The sequence below is a fragment of the Echinops telfairi genome, unplaced genomic scaffold (genome assembly GCF_000313985.2).
Source record: "Echinops telfairi isolate 266 unplaced genomic scaffold, ASM31398v2 ScPeMD7_9;HRSCAF=40, whole genome shotgun sequence".
Lineage (NCBI taxonomy): Eukaryota > Metazoa > Chordata > Mammalia > Afrosoricida > Tenrecidae > Echinops > Echinops telfairi.
The window spans coordinates 667,496-681,422 of NW_022103906.1; positions in this window are offsets into that span (position 1 = coordinate 667,496).

The following is a 13,927-nucleotide window of genomic DNA, read 5'->3' on the forward strand; positions in this document are numbered from 1 at the left end:
CCATTGAAGGAGAGCCCAGAGGCAAGGGCGAGTCCACTCAAGGATGACCAAGGTTAGGCTGCCATCTGAATTTGGGATCTGTCCATCTTGTCAAATGAGTATTCCTAATCCCTCCTCTTCCTATTACTTGTACACCCGTAGATCATCCCCCTCCCATTGCTTATATCGCCTATGGTACATCCCGTTCCTGCTGCATATATGGTTATCTGTAATCACACTCCCTAAGGATATATAAGCCTTGGTTAGAAATAAACTTCTGCCCTCCTCTCTTCTCCTGCACCTCCACATGGACCATCAAGAGGGACTGAGGTGAGCATATTACTATGAAATGTGTATGACTCCTTCATTTTATCTTCTCTCTTATCTCTCCTATACTCTATGACTTACTATAATCTTTATATATTATAACCATACAAACTTTGGTTAGTAAACTGTTGTGTCAACCATAATTATTCTATCCCTCTATTAGAATGAAGGTTTCTCAAGACAAGGAATATATTCTTTTGTATATACCACAAATATTTCTGTTTCATAAGAAGACTACATGTTCAATGAACACATGTGCACTTATTTCCTATTTTATCATAAGTTTACAAACAAAAAAAATGGACATGTCATCTCCAAAAATAGACATTGTCACATTTCAATATGAGGATTTTCAAAAAATATTTATTTCTAATCTTAATATTGTAAAGGCTTAGAATATCTGATTCTCCTAGTACATCCATTTCTCTGATCACCTTCGATTTCCTTACTCCTTTGACTTCTCTCTAGGTGTTTATCAAAAATATATCACACTTATTTCTGGTAGATTATTCTAATCTTAAATCCCCGGTTACCTAGAAATTTCCTTCTGATCTACTAGATTGCAAAAGAATATCTGCCTTCCCCTTCATTCATACATTTAAATCTTAACAGATATGAAGATAAATTTTTAAAAACTGTCAGAGGGGGAAATATGATTCCATAAACGCAGCAAGAATTCTATTTTAATAAACCCTTCATTTACAAGAAATTGAAAAAATTTATTCCCCAGTATCATCAAAAGATGGCTTCAATAATTAGAAAGCTATTTCCTTTGGAAGCAATTGAGTTCAACATATAATTTAATTTCTGTCCATTACATGACTGACAATATAGGCAGAAAAAGTTTTTAAAATGCAGCTGCATTTTATTCAAAGTGCTTTATGATCACAAAAATGTGGCATTTAAAAGCTAATAATACTTTGTTGTTGTTGTTTTGTTTGCTTCTTTAGGTTTTTTTAAATCTGCATTTAACCTTTTAAAAGGTTTACATTTAACTCACATGCTTGTTAGTTTTCTGCTTCATACACACACTTTTACAACTAAGGTTGGAGGTGAACATGAGTTAAATAGATGCTAGCCCAGGAAATGCTATTTAAGAGACGCCCTTTGAACCCACACCTGCACACACTATCAGTCTATAAAATATCTGGGAGTGCTCCTTCTGATGGAGTCTTTATGATGAGGGTCCTTTATGATGAATCTCATGACCTGGTTTGTTAAGGAAAACATTGTCTCTAAAATTTCAGTTCAAAATATAAATATATACATTTTATAAATATATACTCACCACTTGTGAAAAATCACTCATCAGGATGTTCATACCAGAGGCTACTTTGGTGGTAAGGGAATGCTCTACAGTGAGAATAGACCTCGACTGAACAAGAAGGATGAAGAATTTTGGTACGTAGTGTGACAAAAACAGTCAAGTGAACACTCGCTAGAAGGTAAAATGCTAGAAGCTTTTCTTTTCTAGCTCATTACACAAACCAAACCTGAGGTGTGTTCCTGCTCTGTCCATAACAGGCTCACTGGTTCAGTCACAGGCATTGTGGTTGCTCTTATTGTTAGGTGGTGTTGAGTAGGTTTCCACTCAAATCAACCATATGTACAACAGAACAAAACACTCTTGTACATATGGTTGGTATGGTCCTTCACCATCCTCACAATCAATTTTCCATTGTTTCAGCCATTGTATTAACCCATCTAATTGAGAGCCTTTCTCTTTTTCACCCACCCTCTAGTATACCAAGCATCATATTCTTCTCCAAAAGTGACCCTTCACTATAACATGTCCAAAGTAAGTTCTAAGGAATATTCTGACTATACTTCATCCAAAAAAAATGTGCAATCTTAAGGTAATCTGTGGCATATTTCATATTTTTTCCAACGCCATAAGTCAAAGTAATCAACTCAAGTTCAACCTCAATTGTGATGAACTTAGCATTTAATGAGACACAAAGATACAATAGCAGCAATGTATGTGATATTTAAACAGAAGGAGGTATTAATTTATTTAGGTAAATATCATGTCTAGAAGATATATCTGGAGCCTTCGTGATATAATGGGTTATATTTTGGGCTGCTCACTCCACAGTCAGTAGTTCAAACCCACTAGTTGCTCCTAAAGAAAAAGATGAGGGTTTCTGCTCATGAAAGATATACTGTTGGGGAAACTGAAAGAGCCAGGTCCACTCTCTCCTATAGAATCACTATGAGTCAGTATCAGCATGATAGCAGTGCGTGAGAAGGTGTTGATAGCCATGTTGACATTGCATTAGTCTGGCTTTCTCTTAAGTACAACTATTGCATTTTATTGATGTTAACATTTTATATGGCATTTGTACACTATGTTAAACATGACTATTCAAGTGCAATAAAAAAGAAAAGATCATAACTATCTGTGATTAATTTGGTTTTATGACATTTTACTTAATAACAAAGCAACTTCTCATCTATGCATATGTTTCTTAATTCAGTTTAGCAAAGAAAAGCTACATTAATTCACTACATGTTTTAGCATATCATGTCTAACTCACAGAAGTAAGGATAATTTCATATACACACATTGTCAATGTATATATAATATCAAAATGTATACATGTACATATTTTTCATTATATCTACATATCATGTATATAATCAATATCACCATCTAAGTACCATTAGAAACACACTTGTAGGTGAGCAACTTGGATTTATTACTAGTTGCAGCAAGGAAAGGCACATCTTATGGGAAGTGGAAGGATTACTCAGTGGAGGACGTCATTGTTGTTAGGTGCTGACCCTGTTGGTGTTGCTCTATTTTACCAAGTAGGATACTCTTCTCTAGGGACTCATTCCTCATGCAGACGTAACCAAAACATACAAAAAGCCTCACCATCCTTACTTACCAGGAACATTCTGACTGTACTTCTTCAAACAAAGATTACTTCAGTCTTCTGGTAGTCCATGGTATATTCAATATTATTCACCAGCACCACAAGTCAGGCATTGATTATTGTTCGTCTGTCTTAGTAAATGATTAGCTTTCCCATTCATATGAGGTGATTGAAAATATCTGCCTGGGTTGGGTCTGATGCACCTTAGTATTCAAAGTTGACATCATTGCTTTTTAACTATTTAAAGAAGTATTTTCCATCAGTTTTTCCCAATGCAATAAGACATTTAATTTCTTTATAGCTGATTCCATCGGAGTTGACTCTGAGTCCAAATAAAATGAAATCCTTGACAGCTCCAATCTTTTATCCATTTATCATGATGTTGCTTATTTATCCAATTGTGAGGGTTTGGGTTTTGTTTTAAGGTATAATCTATATGGAAGATTGTAGTCTTTGATAGCTCAGAAAGTGCTTCAAATCTCCTTTGCTTTCAGCAAGTAAGGTTATATCATTTGCACTTTGAAGTTGTTAATGAGCTTTGCTCGTGTCCTGATGAGACCACACCCCAACCTACTTAGCCCTGTGCATCTTTGTAAATTCCACAGCATGTCCAAGGAACCTGTTCTTAGGATATGAGATGTCATCACAGAATTTTGAAATATATATACCTCATTTAGTCCAAAATTAACTTGCACCTTATTTCTTGATCAAATGTCTCCTTCTCCAGGAAGTTTGTCTTGGTTACAACCAGACCTGGTCCACTGAACTTTCCTACTTGAGGACGGACGTCACCTCAAGTAACCCCAGAACAGAAGTACTTTGGTCAAGGAACCAAAAGTTGCCAGGAAAAACTCAGAAGACCTTTGAAATTGAGTGGTCCAAAAAGCCATAACCTGTCAAGAATCAGAACTCCATAGTAACACATATCCATGACCATTCCTGGGGAATCTGTGATATATTCATAATCTCCCTTCTTTACTTCCAGGTGTACATGTATAAAACTGTAAATTCCCATTCTTTGAGAGCTTGTCTTGGAAACTCTAGTCCAGACTTCCTCCTTGACTGACTAAGCATGTTCAACTCTTCACTTTCATGTTCCTTGATGTCGTTCTATTTCAGCATGTCAAGCAAGACAAGTTGAAAGCACTGATGGCATTCTTTTTTTCACCGAGTCCAGCTTTTCAGATTATTTGTTCAAAAAACAGATTAAATAAGTAGGATTAAAATATCCAACACATTTCTTGATGTTAAACCACACAATACTGCCTTATTATGTTCAAATGACAGCCTTTCCGTCTACGTACAAGCTCAACACAATCGCTACTAAGTGTTCTGGAATTCCTTTTCATTGCAATGCTATCCCTACATTTACTATGAGGATGTTACAAAGGGCTTATTTTAGGATTCAGCCTTTATTAGACTCAAATGATAGGATGGTGTGTTAGAGATTCAAAACCAGGACACTTGTGATTTTATTTCCATATATATATGGAAGGTTTATACAGCAGGAAGGAATATAACAGCTAATTACTCAATTCAACAGTACAGAAGGCTCAGTTCAACTCACTGTCACGGAACAGTTAATATACTGAAAGTCCTTCAACTCACATGGGTTGCCAGGTTCAAGGTCAAGGAAGCAGACAGCAGAGTCTACCTGCAGGCAATAGACAACAGGGTAGGTCAGCAACCCTCAGTAGCTTGGGAGCCTACAGAAGCAGGCCCTGATTAGATCTTGAACTCAAGCACAGTGACAGCATCCACCAGCCTCAAGCTCAAGCAATGTATGTACCAGCAGCATGACAAAGCAAGTCTTGAAGGAGGCTCAGCTCTAGTGACATGATCCATGGGTGGCTTGGCCCACAGCCAGTGTAGTACACAGGTTGAGGCAGAGAACTAGCTAAAGCAGCAACATGCTGGTCCAATCACCAGAGAGCAAGAGGGAGATGAGATGTCAGCTTTCTTTCTTTATTTTGGTCATTCTCCAATCAAAATGTGACCTGATTAAACTCCACCCACATGTTCCTATTAGCTTACTTGGCACAATAAACAGAACTATCACAGATGGTTAAGAAAACACGACTTGTGCAGCTTTAGATGCTGTCTGGCAGTTAGATACTTTTATGACCAGGTTCTTTAATGGCTTTTCTGTAGAGGGAAGGAACAGTAGCTGGAAGCTAAAGCTGTAATTGGCAAAAATGGACTGACAACTACAGGTGATGCTTGGTATTTTGTTTCTTGGTTAATGCTCATGCTTTGTGTTCAGACTTGGTTACTGAACAGTCTTATTTTTTTGTCTTATCCAAGATCAATGGTATCTAATATTGATGTTCTCAGAAATAATTTGTGTTCAATAGGAGAGCACTAAGATATTGCTGTGAGTGGCTATCCAGTCTCCTTGTTATGATATCATAGCTTGTCATGCTCTGAGTATTTTAATTCTCAAAAGCTCACAAGTACACTTCCATCGGACACTTTTTACAAATCATAGGATCAGGAATAGGGAGACAAAATAATATGCATTATCAGCTCAGCTGAGATTAAAATCTAGGAACTTGATTGTATTCTGTTCTCCTTTCTATCAAATCATCTGTTTGTGCTGTTAGTAAGGAATTTGGACAAAATTTGGGCTTTTATTATGTGACATATGAGGTTATATGGAGCAGGACATCATGTTTGGTGAAGTGGAGGAGTGGTGGAAAAGAGAAAGGCCTTTGATGAGATGGATTGTTACAATGGCTGCATCACTGGGTCCAGGCAGAGGAAAGGTTAGGAGCATGGCACAGGAGCGTACAGTGTTCCATTCTGTGGTGCGTTGGGTTGCTATGCGTTGTCATCGAATAGCAACAACATGAAGGTAAGCCACAACTTATTACTATAAAATCATAGAAATGTTTATTGAAAACACAAAATATGAAGTCATTGTTTATTAACATATCCATAGGTCTATAAGCTTCTGAGAGTGTATTATTTCACTCTAGCCCTTTCCTGAAAACATCTAGGCTCTTTGATTTTTACAATATCAAAATAGTAGTTTTGAGATTTGGGGGGGGGGGGGGCTTTATTATTTATTTGTTTTAAAATCACCTTATCCGGGGCTCTTACAACTCTTATGACATTCCATACATCAATTGTATCAAGCATATTTATACATTTATACATATGTTGCCATCATCATTTCAAAAACATTTCTACTTGAGCCCTTGGTATAAGCTTCTCTTTTTCCCCCTCCCTACACCCATCCCACACTCGTGAATCCTCCATCAATTATATATTGTTTTTATTATTTCGTATCTTACACTGTCTGTTGTCTCCCTTCACCCACATCTCTGTTATTTGTCCCCTTCGGGGGGTGGTGGCTATATATACAACCTTGTGATGGGCCCCCTATTACTGCCCCCCCAGGCCAACCCCCTAACCTCATGATACCGCTACTCCTACTACTTACTGTTCCTCAGGGGTTTTTCTGTCCTGAATTCCATGTGTTGAGAGCGCTTATCTGTACCAATGTGTGTTCTCAAGTCTAGCCAAATTTGTAAGGTAGAACTGTGTCATGGTAGTGGGGTGGAAGAAGCATTCAGGAACTAGAGGAATGGTGTCTCTTTTGTTGGTGCTATATTGAACTGTGGTTGAATCATCCCTTCCTTATAATCCTTCTGTGGGAGGATATCCAATTAATTACAGAAGGGCTTTGGATCTCCACTCCTGTGTTACTCTGGGTAGACTATAGGAACAAATTCATAGACACTCATATGCGTATAAGAAATTACTTTATATAAAGAGTAACTGTACATTAAGAAAACATTCCAGCCCAGTCCAGATCAAGTCCATAAACCCAATATTATCCCATATGTCCAATACCAATCTATAAAATCCTCTTCAGACTCACAAAACACATGTTATGATGCCAAATTCAGGGAGATCACAGACCAGTGGGTGAGAAGTCTTGTGGATCCAGTGGCATTGTAAGCATCTCAGCATTGGCAGGGGTCTCCACAAGGCTACTACATCTCAGGGTACTAGTGTAGTTCCCTGTGTCTTGTCAGCTGCAATGTCTCCCAGAGTGAGAGTGTGCCCCTCTCCAATGAGCTATTTATCTCCTTAGACTAGACCTCCAAATGAGGTCATCAAGCCGCAATATGATCGACAGGCTAAACTCCACCCCTTCACACTTAAGCCTCAAATTGACAACAGATTATGTAAGTACCACAACTCCAACCCCCCCCCCCATTCACATGAACATAGTTGTTTGTTTTAAATCTTTTAATACCTGATACCTGATCCCATCAACACCTCATGATCACACAGGCTGGTGTGCATCTTCTATGTGGGCTTATTTGCTTCCCTGCTGGATGGCTGCTTGCTTAACTTCAAGCCTTTATGACACCAGATGCTATATCTTTTGATAGCGGAGCACCATGCACTCTCTTCAACACATTGACCTATTTATCCATTTTGTTTTCAGCAATTGTGTTGGTAAGGTGAGTCTCAAAGAGTGCCAGGTTATTAGAACAAAGTGTTCTTGTGTTAAGGGATGTCTTGAGTAGTGGCCCAAAGTCTGTCTGATACCTCAACACTTAACATATAATTATATGTACATTGGCCTCTATTCCTTTCATTATAAATTAGTATATTTACATATATACATGCCTATAGCTATACCTCTACAAATAACTTTTGTCTCCTATTTCTTTTCTCTATTTCCTTTCACCTTCTTCCTATCCACTATCATGCTCACCCTCCATTCAGCTCTCAGTAATTCCTCTCGGATACATTTCACTTGATTAAACCCCACCAGGTATTATACACTCTCCTCACCATTAATTTTAGAACTCTTGTTGTTCCCTATCTCTAAGTTTGTTGGTTCTCTATTCGCCCTCCTCGCACCCTCCTCTAACATATCCGCCCCCCCCCCCAGAACTGCTGGTCCCATTGTTTTCTCCATGGGATTGTTCTCTTATATAGATAAACATAGAGCAAAAGAAAAACAAAAATAAACAAACAAACAAAAACAGAAAACAAAACAAGGAAAAATATATATATAGTTCCAGGTCTGTCTGCTCGAAGGACTCAAATTATCCATCTTTTGGGGAATCAGAATCAAATCTGAAGGAGGAAGATCAGGACTGTGGGGCTGATATTTCACAATGAATTTCTCACAGAGCAGCCCTTGCTGCTCTTGTAAAATTAGCAAGTATATTGTTGTTATGAGGAACCCTAGTGGGTAGTGTTTTCTACTGGGCTACTGACCTCAAGGTAAGCATTTGAAATTATCAGTTGCACTGTAGGAGAATCATGAGTCTTTCTACTCCCCCAATAAATATTTACAGCCTCAGAAACCCACAAGGTCAGCTCTATCCTGTCATGTAGGGTTGCTGTAAGTTAGAATTGACTTGGCAGTGAGTAAAATTGTTGTGATGGGGGAAAAAATTTCTCAGCACAATTTCATTGCCTTTTTCTCATCAATGCAGTTTTCTATTTTCTTAAAAGAAAATGACTCATAAGCACTTGTTTGTCCTGTGTCCTCTGAGAAAAAAATCTATCATGATTGTCTCTTTGTAGTGCAAAAAAGTAAGCAATGATGAATGTCAGGGTTATATTCTTGCATCATATTTATTTAATCTGTATGCTGTGCAAATAATTAAAGGAGCTGTACTCTATGAAGAAGAAAGTAGCACTGAGATTGGAGGAATTGTTAGGTAGGTTAGCTAGAGCTGGGAATGTCTGTTAACACGTGCCCAGAGGGCCAAGCTAGGGGAACAAAGGAGTAGCACACTGCACATGCCCAGATGCTCAGGTTTCCTATGGTAGGTATGGGTGGGCGTGAACCTGAATTGGCCCACCTAGGCCTGGTGAATTCAATTCAGCCAATGGAGTCGATCAGGGGTCTTCCACCACACCTCCCCGTGGAATCCTTGAAAAGGCAGAAGCCCAGAGTCGAGGAGAAGAGAGAGAACTCTGGTGCAGAGAGCTTTGGCAGGACTTTGGGACACTTTTGCGTGACGCCAAGCAGCTTCCAACCAGGCTGCATGTTCGGGAGGAGCCCCTCGGGTGCTGTGTAAACATGAAATGTTTTCTAACTCTCATAAAACTCACTTCGATCACAAACCAGGCTTTGGCGTGAATTCTTTCTCGCCTGAGCCAAGGACGGAGGTATGTCTAGCTACAGAGAGATCTAACATAAGTGGTGCCATGACTGTGGATATATAAGGTAAGCTGGCTCCAGGAGCAGGCCCTCCCATCCTGGTCTCACTGGTTTCAGGCACCTTCTGGACTTTCTTTTCACCTCACTCACCACCCTCGGGAGAAAGCGCGTAGCAGAAAAGGAAGCCAGGCTGAACTGCTCCGGCAACATCTGGGAGGTGGATGGCTCCCCGAAGCGACTCATGGGGACACTCGTAATGTATTACCGCAGCCCCATCCCTTTGTGTCCATCTTCTTGCCTATTCTCGCTGGTGTTCACGATTTTATGTCTGCCTCACTGTGTTTGCCTTTACGGGAGTTTGTATGCATTCCTCAGGTGGGATTTCTGGGAGGAGGCTGGGATGATGTCTGCAGGCCAGGAGGATTGTGATTCCCAAAACCTTTTCACATCTCAATTGCCTGTTTTGTGCTCTGGCCAGCTAGATGACTGGGCGCGCCTGCATAAACTCTGTCGGTTCCGGCAGGACTCTGTCACTGGTGGCTGGCCTCATGCTGGCTGTCCTCTAGGCCGGAAGCTGTGGCCACCATTTTCCCAACCACATGAGTCTCCATGCCCTGGCAAGATGGCGCCACCGGTTGTCCGTCATATTGGCTGTGGGGCAATGGAATATGTGACCTGGCCAAGATGGCGCCTACCACTCCGGCCATGTGGAGGGGTGGTACCTAGGTAGTTAGCTGGTTGCTTTGGCCCAGGAGCTAGCCCATGCTCTAGTTCTGGGAGTTGAATGCTTCCGTTTTCCCCTCCATCCCCTTTAGCTGGTTTTTCAGACAGGCTGCTTTAGTGTTCTACCAGTGTGGGTTTGTTCTTGCTACCTGCTGGCTTTCCATTGCCCAGGCCCAGGCCAAAAGGCATACGGAAGCCAAGTCCGAGTAACTGTTAACCTTTACCTTTCAGTGATGCTGTCCTCTGCACTTTCTGGAACAGCCCTTAATACAACTCCACCGCCAAGATGTTCCAGCCAGAATTTCCGATTCTTTAAAGATTTTTCAAGCTGCCGGATAAACATCCCTTCCTTTCAGAGATTTGAGAGTCTGCTCCTACCAGCAGGCATCTTTGAAGGCCATAGAGCCACACGACGCAGTGGCCCCTCCTAGAGTGTGGTCTAGAAAACGGTCTGACCAAAATGTCGACTGCAGCGACTGGTCTTTGACCCCTTCCTCGGCAGGGGGACATCTGCCTGAGGCCTCAGACTCATGGCATTCCAGACGTGCATGCTGAGCTGCGGTTATTGACCTTGAGGCATCAAGCTCTCAATAGCCTTCCTTTATTAAAGTGTTTTCTAGATGGGAGTTACCAGCTCGATACCCAGGATTTGGCCCCTCAGATGTATCCTGTTCAATTGGGATAGATTTTATCCAAAAAGGCTGGACAAACAGAAGCTGATTGTGCTTTGCAACTCTATTTGGCCACAGTATCTTTTAGAGAAAAGAGAATCATGGCCAGCCAAGGGTACACTTTCCCTTCCAACCCTGCAACAGCTAGAACATTTTTGTGGAAAGATGGAGAGGTGGACGGATATTCTATATGTTAGAGCATTCTTCCTTTTGAGGAAGAACAAGGATCTTCATTCCCAGTGCACTCAGGACCCCCAAAGGGACCCTGGACTTAAGGGCAATGAAACAGCCCTGAATATTCTTCCTGTAGTAGAGGCAGCAGGGGAATTTGGTCCCCAGGCAATTTACAAGCCTTTTACTCTAATGGAGCTCAAGCAAATTAAAAATGACTTGGGCAGTTACTCTAACAAACCCAAACAGTACAAAGAACACTTCCAGCACCTCACCCTAGCCTATGATTTCACCTGGAAGGATGTAATGGTCATACTGGGAGAGACTATGACAGACTTTGAGAAAGAACAAGTGCTCAAAGGTGCTAGGAAGTTTGCAGAGGAGTTACATGTGATGAATGAAAAGTACCCTGTAGGGGAAAGTGCTGTACCTTTAACAGACCCTGCTTGGAATCATAGTGAGCCTCAGGACAAGTGGGCATGGGAACATTTCCTGGTGTGCATCACAAATGGAATACAGTCAGGTGGGCAAAAGGCCATTAATTATGCCAAAGTGACAGCAATTCACAAGGGACCTACAGAGTGTCCTGTAAACTTTTTAGAGCGGCTAAAGGAGCCTCTAAAGAATTATACTTTTATAGATATAGAATCCTATGGGGGACAAGTCTTAATCAGGGGCACGTTTCTCACACAGGTTGCGCTGGACATCTGCAAGAAGCTCCAAAAACTAGTGCAGAAGCCTGAAGGAGCTACCCTTGAGGAGATGGTTGCTTGTGCTAATACGGCCTTTTACAATAGGGAGCAGGAAGGGGAGGCTCGAGCCCAGGAGAAGGAGAGAAGGAAGGACAGTAGGCATGCCCAGGTATTGACTGCACTCAATAACCGATGCCCATTGAATGCCTCCCAGGTTTCTCAGACCTTTGAACTAGGTACCAAGTGCATTTGCCGGAGACCGGGTCATTGGGCTAGGAATTGCCCTAACCGGAACAAGCCTCCTTGGACACCATGTGTCCATTGCAAGCAGACTGGCCACTGGGCTGGCCTCTGTCCTAAGGCCCAAAACCTGGAGGGGAGGCACCCACAGGCCAACGTGCAGCTGATAACAGAGGAGGAGGATTGAAGGCGCCCGGTCCAGACGGCCCAGCAGCAAGAGATAACTGTTACTGGTCTGGAACCTAGGGTGAGCATCGACGTGGCAGGAAGGACAGTGAACTTCCTTTTAGATACTGGGGCCACCTTTTTGTCCTTATTTCCTTCCCTGGACCCCTGTTACCTCACACCTGCTCCATCCTGGGAATGTCAGGAAAACCTGTAGTTAAACATTTTACTGAACCTCTCAGATGTCTATGGGATAACTTCTATTTTTCTCATAGCTTCCTAGTAATCCCTGAATGTCCAGCTCCTCTCCTAGGTCGATATATACTGTCTAAGCTATACATCTGCAAAGTCATCGGGCCTAATCCTCGTCCCTCTAGAGCTTTCCAATTGTTCCTCACAGTGGAGGAGCCCCAGATTCTCCCCACAGGAACCGTGGGAACAGGCTATAACTCCTGAAATTTGGGACACAAGAGTCCCCGGCAAAGCTAAGTATGCTACCTCTGTAAAGATTTTCCCAAGGGGCGCTCAGAAGTCACCTTGCTCAACCTGTCCAGTGCAAGGGATCCTATCCTGGGGAAGACTGGCAGATGGATTTTACACAGGTTCCTGCTGTCCAGGGATTTAAGTATCTTCTGGTGTTTATAGATACCTTTACTGGGTGGATTGAAGCGTAGCCCACCCACACTGAGAAGGTTCATGAAGTGGCCAAAAAACTACTTCAGGAAATAATTCCTTGATTTGGGCTTCCCAAATCACTGCAGAGTGATAATGGGCCTGCTTTCATCTCCCAAATCACTCAAGCAGTCTCCCAACACTTGGGAATAACCTATCGTCTCCACTGTGCCAGGAGACCTCATTCTTCAGGGCAGGTAGAGAGAATTAATCAACACCTGAAGCTAACCCTCAGAAAGCTGACACAAGAAACTCAGATGAGCTGGAAAGATGCACTACCCATAGCTCTGTTACGTCTTAGGATTGCCCCATGGCAATCTACGTGTTTGAGCCCCTATGAAGTTTTATACGGGAGGCCTTTTCTTATAACAGATCCAGCTATAGACTTGAGGTAGCCTTAATACAGCAATATGCCACCCAAGTAGCCCAATGTCAGAAGGCATTCCATCAGTTTGGGCTCACTCAGACTCAAGGGGAGGAAGTTACCACCCTTGTGCTAGCCAGGAGATCTAGTTCTTATAAAAACTTGGAAGGACGGGTCCCCTAATTCCCAGCTCCAGCCAGTTTGGAAGGGACCTTTGCCAATAATTCTCTCTATGCTCACTGCTGTCAAAGTTCCAGGGCAGAGTGCTTGGATCCACCATACATGGGTGAAACCCTGGAAACTGTCACCATCGGGCCCCTCCAAGGTAGAAGCTGCAGACAAATACTCCTGTAAACCACTGGATGGTCTTAGGATGGTATTTCTTCGCCACCCCTGGACAGATTAGGGCTACGCAGACAATTCTACCTCAGACCCCTCACAGCCTTTAGGCCGGTGAATGCCTTTACCCAGTTCCTGTGTTTACAGTAACCAAACACTCATGCCTGTTAGTCCTAAGATTTCTATTAAATTTCTGTGGCACTAATCTAACTTTTAGGGCACTGCCACCTTACAATCTTACCCTTATCTCACTTAAACTGTTCACCTGTTTGTCTCTTTGTTTTTCCAGAAGTTCTCAGGTTACCAAGGCCTCTGAACCAAGTGTGCCAGCTCTAGGACCACCATCTCCTGGACCCACCTTGACCTTATCCATCCTGGACCCTCAATGGACAACCCCTTCTAACAGAGTAGGAAGGATATGGACCCCAAACCCCACTTTGCCCCCTTTGCCAGCAGGAAGTAGCTAGAGATGTCGTCGTCCAGTATCCCAAAGATTTGGGTCCATATCTCTTCAGGGGGGAATGTTAGGTAGATTAGCTAAAGCTGGGAATGTCCGTTAATAC